Genomic DNA, 9,843 nt, shown 5'->3' with positions numbered 1-9,843 from the left:
AAAAATAATAATCTAGTTTTAAATTTGTTTCTCTGAACAAATCCCCCAAAGCCTGGAGGCCCAAATTCCTTGACACAGCCTTGCCAAAAATCTGGAAATTTTTAATGCTTGAAAAATTACATATAGTAACAGGTTTCTCAACACTATCACATATATTGCTCTTTGCTTTCTGAAAAACAATCACCACAAACACCCTTTCGGTTTGAGGTGACAGAATTCAAACATATTTCCACTGTCCTCGGTTTGGGCTCTATTTCTGTTAATTATCTCATTTCCTATCATATGGCTCACCTACTTAGGCTCTGCACTTGCAGATTTGTATTGCTGCTAACCACACTCGCTTGTTTTCTTGTCATTCGCACTAACTTTACTCCTTGTCACCATGTTTCATATATGCTGGGTGGTGACACAAAAGACCTATGTGCTTCTAAGAAAAACCAACTCTCTATTCCTTATTTACAAGGATGTTCTAACTACTGCTAGTGGATCTCTGAGCAGAAAAATATTGAGGCTTCCTCCAGGTGCTTCAGACCCAATTTTGTGTGTTTTAAGCTCAACCCTTCACCAGTGTCCTGCTTTTCTTTTGAGTATGTTAAACAGGCATTAATCTCCAACACCAGTGCACAAAAGCACTTGATGGTTTGCATCATGGGTGTTAATTTATATTATCTTCCTTTATTTGCTCATAACCATGTGGACAGCTGGTCTCTGCTTAGAAGATGAAATTTAGGGCTCTAGGAGTAAGTGCCATTGGTATTGTTCTGTGGAAGGGAGCTCTTTTGCATATTTTGTACTAATGACTTGCAAGGGACAGTCAAGGCCTCTTTTAGCTCCCGAATTTGTAAAGCTTAAAGCAAGGAGAGATCACTAAATAAACAAGTCATATTTGCTGTATATCTTGAGCTATTATATTTGATGCGTGTTTGGAACCCAATATAATCTCGTAAAGGTTTAAGACCCATCAAATCTCATTTAATTTCAGTGTTTCTGTTACCATCTAGGTTAGGAAAAGAGAAAACTCTCTTGGAGAAAGAAGAATTCATTAAAAAAAGCCTGACTTTGATCAGGAGAGTTTTTTGAGTGTGAAAAAATGTGAAGTCAGTCATGGTTTAAAGGCAGAGACCCTGTGGAGTTCTCAGCTAGGGTAATAGATATGTGGTTACCTTGACTTTACTGTTGTCAGGGTGGAAGAACATCCAGATTTTGTGGAAAGGAAGGTATTGCTCCATTAGCACTAGGTCTAATAAAGTGTTTCCCTTCTCAGAGCTCATTATTATCATCATTAATTGAATCTAGTGTAAAGGAGACAAATTTGACTGAATCTTCCATGTGTCAGGGGACTTCTAAGGGCACTTTCCTGGTTTAATTCTTTGGTACCTAATCAGATACAAGTTCAGATGTCAATTTTACTTTCATTAGGACACATACTCCACTACCCTGCCAGATTTTTATGATTTACTTAGGAATTTCTTTATGAATGTTCCACCTCTGTATCAAATTAGTCTGAAATTAATTAGCAGATTCAAGTTATTAGAAGTTCAGGGACAGATGTGGCAGACAAACCTGTTAGGAGGACACAGAATAGGATAGTCTTCTTAAAAACTTTAAGAAGTCTCTAAGATTTCTTTAAATTTGTGTTTAGAAGAAAACAATTCAAAAGATAATAAAGAATGTCTATTAATTTATTACAATTCCTTAGCAATGTTTGATTTTTTTTATTATTTGTGAATAGGTAAATTTCCTTAGCAATATTGAATAATTATCCTTCTTGTTATTGTGATCTGAAAAAAGTTTATAATATTAGTCATAACCAAATGTAGTAGGGATTTTGAGGGAAGTCTAACACTGGGATAAGTATTAGAGGGCAAAAAAAGAGTATTACAGTGATAAGAGTGGGTGACACAAATGATAAAGGAGGTTGTCTCATTTCTGCACAGAACAGAATGGGAAACTGTAGAAGCTCCCCAAAATCTCTTTTGTTCTGTTATACAATTCTCTTTGGGGCCACACTAGAGAACTCCCTACTTGGCAATTTAACTGTATTTATGTATTCCATATACTACTCAGTAAATACTGGTGTGGGATTTCTTATTGAATAATTCCATAATGAGCTTTGGAAACATTACCCCTCGGGTAATGGCAATAGCTTATAACAACTATTCATATTGAAGACAACTGTTTAATTAAAAGTTTTTCTTCCTTTAAGGACTATGCCTGGCAACCACAAGTTTCTGCATATTAGCATAAGACACTTACTATTTAATATAATACATCAACTGTAATGAAGGTACATCCTGTAATTGAAGAAATGAGCCACTGGTAGAGTGAGAATTAGCCTGCATGAAAAGCTAGAGGCAGTGAAATGAAAAACATATTTCTTACTGCTCTTATTAAATTGAAAAATCAAACATTGGCACTTTGAATGTTTGTACAATTCCTTTTAAAGATCAGCTAGCAATATCTAATTTTCATTATTTAAATTTTGCACAATTTTCTTGGTGCCACAGTTTTATTTTGTGGTACGGAAATAATGCATTGCATCTTTCATGATTTTTTAATATATGTGTTTCCAGGTCCTATAATTTTTCTAAAGCCTTCTTCTCTTTAAGGCATTTGCTAAAACATCAGCTCTTGGAGATGAGGAACAAAAACATAATTCCAGTTTTTTAAAAACTAAGACGAAAAGTATTCCTGCCTGAAAAGAGTAATTTAGAAGTGTGCTATGAGTGCACCTACAGCCTCAAAGCCCTAGAGGAAAAACCCCCCCAAAAAAGTGCTGTTGACATTTTTTAATTATTATTTTGGATATGTTGAGAATGGACTTAACCAATGATTTCTGGCTGTCTGGAGTTCGGGAAACCATAGCATTACCTGCCCATATCAGAAGGGAGCTCCCTGTCAGAGAATAACTGTAGTTATCCCCTTCAACTATACTGTGAGATGAAGCTTTACTGTAACAACATGCTGTCTCTGAAAATCAATTTTATCTTTTTATAAAAACCAGCATAAAATTCAAAAGAGACAATTATCCTGTGCTTGTGTATTTGGTTTATGCATTGGTGCCCACCAGTTTAGACAGGAAACAGTAATGGGAATAACCAAGGCAACTATTTTCAGCATCAGTGTGAAAACCAGTGCAGATGAACTCACACAGCAGACAGGAAAGGGAAGGATAAGCTATTACAAAACATATGTAAATACATCAGACAAGTCCTAAGAAATTGTAGTGATCTGCCTAGGAATATATTATTTTTTGGTTTTTGATAATTATCTCATATCAGCTTGAGATGATGGAAAGACACATCAAGGACTTTGTAGCATATTTTTAAGTGCTTTATTTTAATGCTTATTTCCCTTTTGGTTTTGCATAATGCTTTTGAAGAGAACATTTCCTTCTATTGTAGATAGCACTGTTCTATTGTCACCTTGCCAGCTGATGTAAAAGCATTTCTAACAAATATTCAAAATTAGAGGCCAGACAGCAGTTGCTTGTCAGGTATGGCACAGAAGGAGAAAAAGCCTTCTGGACCTCAAGAAAAGTTTATTTTACATAATTTTTATACACAATACTTAAGTGAGTGGGAATTGTGCCATCTTATCCACTGGTTATAGAAGAATACATATAAAATAGAAATAGAAACAAAAACAAGCACTGAGAAATTTGCTAGAGGGAAAGTGAATGAAAATCACATTGCTCTGCTGCCAGGATTTGCTATGGACAAGATCAAGATCATGTACTAATCATTTTTTAAGAAGTGCAAATTGTCATGTTCAAAACCCTTACTGCAGGATCATCTCCTACAATTTTCTCTACCAGGACTGCTCTTCCTAAGGGTTGCCAAAGAATCCAGTTGGAGTTAGTCATCTTGTTCTAGGGAAGAAAAAACATGAGAGATGTCATTTATTCAAGCTTGTCTCTACTTTGCCTTTAATCCAGATTGGAGGTGAAAAGCCAGAAAAGCTTTTACTGTTTTGGAATAGAGGTAGACTTTATGTAAACATCACACATTATTTGCCCCAGTTTTCAAGCTAAGATTTTTTTTTAGTCATGTGCAAAAAAATCAATCATTATAAGGTTCTTTCTTTTGTGGAGAAATGAAATGAGGAAAAAAAGATTGTACATCAATAGAAGCCTTTCATTTAAAAAGGTCTTGGCATCAGTTACTGAACATACATTACTGAGATTTTAAGAATCTCATCTATTCCCAAAAGTGTGAACATATGAAGTGAATGACCATACCTAAGTTGTTTACAACCTAATATCCAAGAAGCACTGGTGGAGACAAGATGAAATTAATAGCAATTTTTCTTTTTTCCCTACATCCTTTCCATAATGAGTGTTTTCTGCACAGGTGGAAATTTTGGTATAGACTGTGCTTTGCTATAATCATACCTAACAGAGACTGAAACTTTTAAATAAAGAAAAACATGTTGTTTTGGAATAATTTCTCTTTCAGAAATATATAAATTCTTGAGGCCAAAAAAAGCTAATTACCAATATTAAATCAAGGGTTTATACTCTGAGCCAAGACAATTACATCTGTTATTGTCTTTGCTTTCAGATGAATGCATTTTCACAAGAGTCTCCTTTGCTTCACAAGAAGGTGCTGAAGACCAAATCAATATTTTTAGCAGAAGAGGTGAGCTTCTGGGGTTTTTAAAAATTTACTTGTGTACATTTATTGAAAATGCCAGCCAAATGATGAAGACATTATCCAAATTTCCGTCAAATATTTAAACTTTACACTCAGTTTTGTTGAAAATTTGCAGAAAATAACTTCACAAGGTTGTGTTTTGAAGTTCTGGGATCTTACAAGGATAATATTTGTTGAAACCTGCATTTACCACACAACACAAAGTGTCTGCATATAGATAATGAACCTAGATGGGCAGGATTCACCTAACCAATTTTAGTCATTTAAATGTGAATCCAGCATAAGTTAGTCTTGTACTTGCCTCAGTATTTTATATAGAAGTTTGGGCACCTGCTGAGACTCTTCTAGCCTTGCAGAAAGATGAAGGCAGAAGTCATCAACTGACTGGAAATGAGCAGTGACCATGGAGTCAAATTATGAATCTGAACCACAAGATAATGAAGGGTAAGTAGAAATCCAGCCACATGCTTGATTTAGGGTGGGCTTCTAACTTTCAGATTCATAAAGGACAAGATCACCCTAACAGCCTGGGGCTAAGTGAATAATATAGGAGTTGCACAGACACATGACTGAATTTCTTTCCTTTTAAAAGGGCATATATCCATATGCATGCAAATATATGTGTGAGGGCACACGTCTGCTTCTAAAAACCAAGATAGATGTAGCATTTTAAAATAATATTTAACCATTAATTGTTCTGTTGTGGGGTTTTTTTCCAGTTAAAAGTAAAATAAAAGGACTTTAATTTGGATCTTAACTGCAAAGGTAGTCTGTACTTCTCCAGTTTTTTACCTCTTTGACCATTCTTTACTACTGCACATTCCTGGAATTGTGGAGCTGTAACCAGTGGACCTCTGCAGTTTAGTAGGTACAAAAATGACATAATGACACTTCAAGCAAGTTGGTGTAAACAACTGTTCCTTATGCCATAATCTGAGCTATCCCCTTGGGTGAGACCTGTTGTCTTGGCATGACCTTCCAACATCACTGCCACCCTTTCAGATCTCTCAAATATCAAATAAGATAGAGCAGAGAAACTGTTGTCCTATACCTATCATGGCTTCTAATGATCTGTGTTGCCTGTAATTACTTCAAACATTTGCTGAATGAGGGCCAATGTTACAACCTACAGCAAGAACATTTAAGAGAAAGCAAGGCTTCTGTTAAAAAAATTAGGTGAAATTTAAACACCTTTCCTGTATGCAAATGGATGATCACTGTCCACCACTAGAATGCCATTACCTTCTGTCATTACAGCTGCTTAAGGATACATAGCATTTCTATGGAAATAATTAGGATACACAGGAATCATATGGCTGAATCTATTGTGAAAGTAAGTGGATAGGACGCAACTATTTAAATAGGGGGGAGATTATAACACCATAGTGTTATACTTTTTATGTTTTCTTTCTACTTTATAAAATGAGAGTTTGTATTTTACACGTGGTGGTGTTCTTGAATAACAAGAATGCTTTTGTAAATGAGTTTACCAAATACACTATGAGAAAACACACTGCAAATTAATGCTGAAATAATTTTCATTTGGAAGCACCATTTTGACAAAATCAGGCGGATAAGGATGAAGCAATCGGGAGACATTTTAAAAAATAGTACCAGGGCGGACTTAGTTTTTTTCTTAATTGAACTCCATTTCCCAAAATTTATCATCTTTATTGACCTCCTAGTTTGGCCTGTTGTCCTGGACTATCCTTTGTTCCTAACACACAACTATTTTCTTTTACTGCTTCTACTGCCCAAACCCTTTGAGAGGAGGATGGAAGGTAATGTGAATCACTAACCTACCTAGGGAACTGAGCAAGGAATGAGAGCTGTTTTCTCTCTTCAGGAGACTGATAATTTCTCTGATTATTCAGCCTTCTTTCCTTCATTGTTGACTTATTTCACATGATATATTGCAGTGCAAAGGATTTTTATATCTAATTTCTTTTATATTTCTTCTATATTGTGATTAATGTCGGAACTTCTTCTAAATATAAAGATATTGAGTTCATGTTGTGTTGAATCAATATTTATGTGATTTTACATGCAATTTGCCTCATCAAGCTTTATTCATCTAAAAGTTAGATGTAACATCAAATCTAGGATGGTCATCAGGCACCATCTGCCTTTAATTGAGAGACAGGCATCTTGAGAGGGCAATTCATCCCACCAGCCCAAGACACTTGTGTTAAGATGGTATGAAGGTGTTTCAAATGGAGCCTGCTTGATTAGTTTAGATTAAATGTATGCATATTTTATGTGTAAAATCTGGGGAGATGAATACAACCCCATGTCAAAGGCTTGAGTTTTTCCTTCATGAGATGTAACACATCATGCAGTGTGTTACATAATAAAAACTCAAAAAACTGTACAATCAAATGTGAAAAAAATAAGAAAAGCAAACAAAAAAAACCCCACTTAATTATGTTTTTAGTGTGGCACTCCTTTGTTCTGTTTCAAATAAAAGGTTTAGGATATATTATTTTTTATCTTTAGCTTGTCTTGTTTCAAAAGACAGTTTTTAGAATGTCAAATGCATACATGAGAGCAGGGACATTTCACTTACAGCTGAAAAGAAACCCGTCAACTTATCGTTCAGTTACTACATCTAAACTATTTCCACCGGGATTTTGAAAAATAATATTCAGGGATAAATATATTATTAAACTAAGTAGCCAATAGCATAAAGAAATTGCTTATCTCTAAAGAATGTATGTCTAGCATTTCAAAGTGATGTTCAAATGTTAATGGCTTTCTTTATCAAGTAGGATTCCTAATTAGCAACCTGTTAGTTGTTGGAAACTGTATGCTGCTTGCTACACTACCCCAGAAGCAAAAGGAGCAATATATAAGGAATTATTTGAAATGAGTAAGAGAGTCAAGATATGGATTTCCTACAGAAAATTGCTGCCTTTGGAACCTGGACATCAGCCCTCTCATCCCAGTTCCTGCAGTGGTTTCTGCAATTTGTCAGCCACCCTTCCTGTCCCTTCTCACAACTACAGCCTGCCTCAGTAAATCAGTGACATCAAGGAGAGTGGAGGAAGTAAGGCAGTTTGTGCTATGTTGTTTGGAGATACTAGAAAGATACCTTACACTGGGGCCTAATATACTCATCACAGTCTAATTATTATCCATCTGACCGTGGAATAGCTCTGCTGCCTTACATGACATTCAGTATTTGGCATTATCTTCAGTGATACAGCACACAGGCTTTCATACACAGCAACCACAGGCAGCAGAGAAAGGTGTTTGAAGGTGTATACAGAAGTAGTATTATAAAATGCTTAAGCTCTCCTGACATATGCCACATAAAATGTAGGCCAGGAAAAAAACCAAAACCCAAGCAAACAACAAAAAAGGCCATATACTTTTTCATGTAATCCCCTACATGCATTGCTTTATGAAATGCTCTCAGTGAGGTAAGAGATTAAACATGTCTCTACAGTTCTGTTTGCAAAGCAACTTGCACAGAGTGGTCACAGTGGTAACTGATACAAAATGAAGAGCAATTCATGACTGAGTTCTGCCTTCACTGTGCAGTGACTGGATAAGCCATCCAGACAAACAGCACACACTTTCATTTTATTGCTGTGTGGTCTTGGAAATTCCTACTGTATACATCAACAAAACACAGTATACTGATATGCTCTGGAAAAAGAAAAAAAAGCCATGCAAAGTAATTTGTGAGCAAAAGGAAGAAGAAAAAGATCATGCTTTCCAGAACTAGAAATAGCATATGGCCTGATTTAATATGAATTCAGGGAGCAACAGTATCAATTTTTTTCCGCAAATGGTGCATATCCAGAAAAAAATGTTATAGTTTTGAGCTATCGCTGGAACTTCTGTGAAAAAGATCTGAATTGAGATCTTGTATAGAATTATACTGTTGTTTTTATCTTATTCTTTCTAAGGAAATAGTTCAGCAAAGTTATTTCAACACACCAAGCAGAGGGGCTATGCATGTAGTCTTTCAGGCTGGGGATGCTGCATCAGCGGTATATGAGAAGGAAGCACTGTAATCACTTCCTCTTTACCAGGTTCAATCTTCTGATCTAAATGAAGGAAAAAAACCAACAAAACAAAATAAAACAAAAACCACCAACTAATTTATGACCAGAGTATTATGGGTATATTTTAAACAAATAACTCACCTGAATGATAGAAAACAGAGAAAAAGGACAATAAGCTGCAACATGACTCATGATGATGAGGTAGGTTTTAGGGAGTGCCAATTTACTGTGTCTGTCTAGAGCTGGTGGTGGGTGAGATGAGTAGAGAAAGAAAGAGATTTGTATCTCTCTGCCTCCAGACATTTAAAATTAATGACCCATAGTTTGTTGCATGAGTTTATGCAGAGATACCTGAAGGATGTGTCACTTCTCTAAAGCTCTGTATATGTGCAGTAATCCTTTATGTGTAGCAGATTGCAGCTAAACTAGTCATAAGCAGCAGCAGAAAATGTGCAAATGAATACATAACGCCCACTTAAAGCTTATGTAAATTCAACTGCAGCTTTGAAGAAGAATTAGCAATGGGCAGTGTGTGCTCTGTCTTGCTAAATAGCTAGTGTCATGCTACAGTTGTTTGAAAGCCTGAAAAAAGAAGAAACACCTGATGTGCATATTGTGCAGCAGGCTGCAGCGGTAGTAATAGAAGAAACACTATGAAGCATAAATTAATTAACTTCTGGAGAAAAGAAATATATGCTTTATGCAGAAAGAAGGAATCTGGATTTGCTACATGAAAAATGCATCATTTCACAAAGTCTCCTGGCACAGTGATCTGAACAGATGCATGTCTCAGCTCTGATTCCTTGGCCTTCTCTGAAGTTCATTTATTCCAGACAGGTAAGCAACCACTGTTAAAATTAATTGGCCCTTGAGTGGGACAAATGAATTATTAGGAACTGGAAAGAGTCTGTCCCTTTCCCAGCTCACAGTTTAGGTCAAGGATTATAAGCACAGCAGTGCACAGCCTATACTCAATACAGTGCCTGATGATGTTGATATTCAAAAACTGTTGTCTTCCTTAGCCAAGAAGCTGAAATCTGCAGGGAGAAATGAGAAATGGCCTGATAACTGGGTTAGTGACTTTGGTTGCTGGATTGTAGTCCATTTGCACACTGTTCCACAGTGGAGACACCTCACAGGTACAATCCATGCATTTTTCCAAATTCAAGAAATTT

At 36.0% G+C, this 9,843-nt stretch overlaps 1 long non-coding RNA gene across 1 annotated transcript; it reads right to left on the bottom strand.

The window, feature by feature from the left end:
- Positions 1-3,585: 3,585 nt before the first annotated feature.
- LOC146443526 (uncharacterized) lies at positions 3,586-8,712 on the bottom strand. Its single transcript, XR_014856057.1, has 3 exons — positions 8,601-8,712; positions 5,631-5,781; positions 3,586-3,871 (listed from the first exon to the last, which is right to left on the bottom strand). It is a non-coding gene; the product is annotated as an uncharacterized LOC146443526 (long non-coding RNA).
- Positions 8,713-9,843: the final 1,131 nt, after the last annotated feature.

Source organism: Lichenostomus cassidix, chromosome 1Aa, assembly GCF_008360975.1.
Source record: "Lichenostomus cassidix isolate B80296 chromosome 1Aa, HeHo_3.0, whole genome shotgun sequence".
NCBI classification, from domain to species: Eukaryota; Metazoa; Chordata; class Aves; order Passeriformes; family Meliphagidae; genus Lichenostomus; species Lichenostomus cassidix.
The sequence above is the reverse complement of the archived record's forward strand: the minus strand, read 5'-3'. Positions and strand labels throughout refer to the sequence as shown.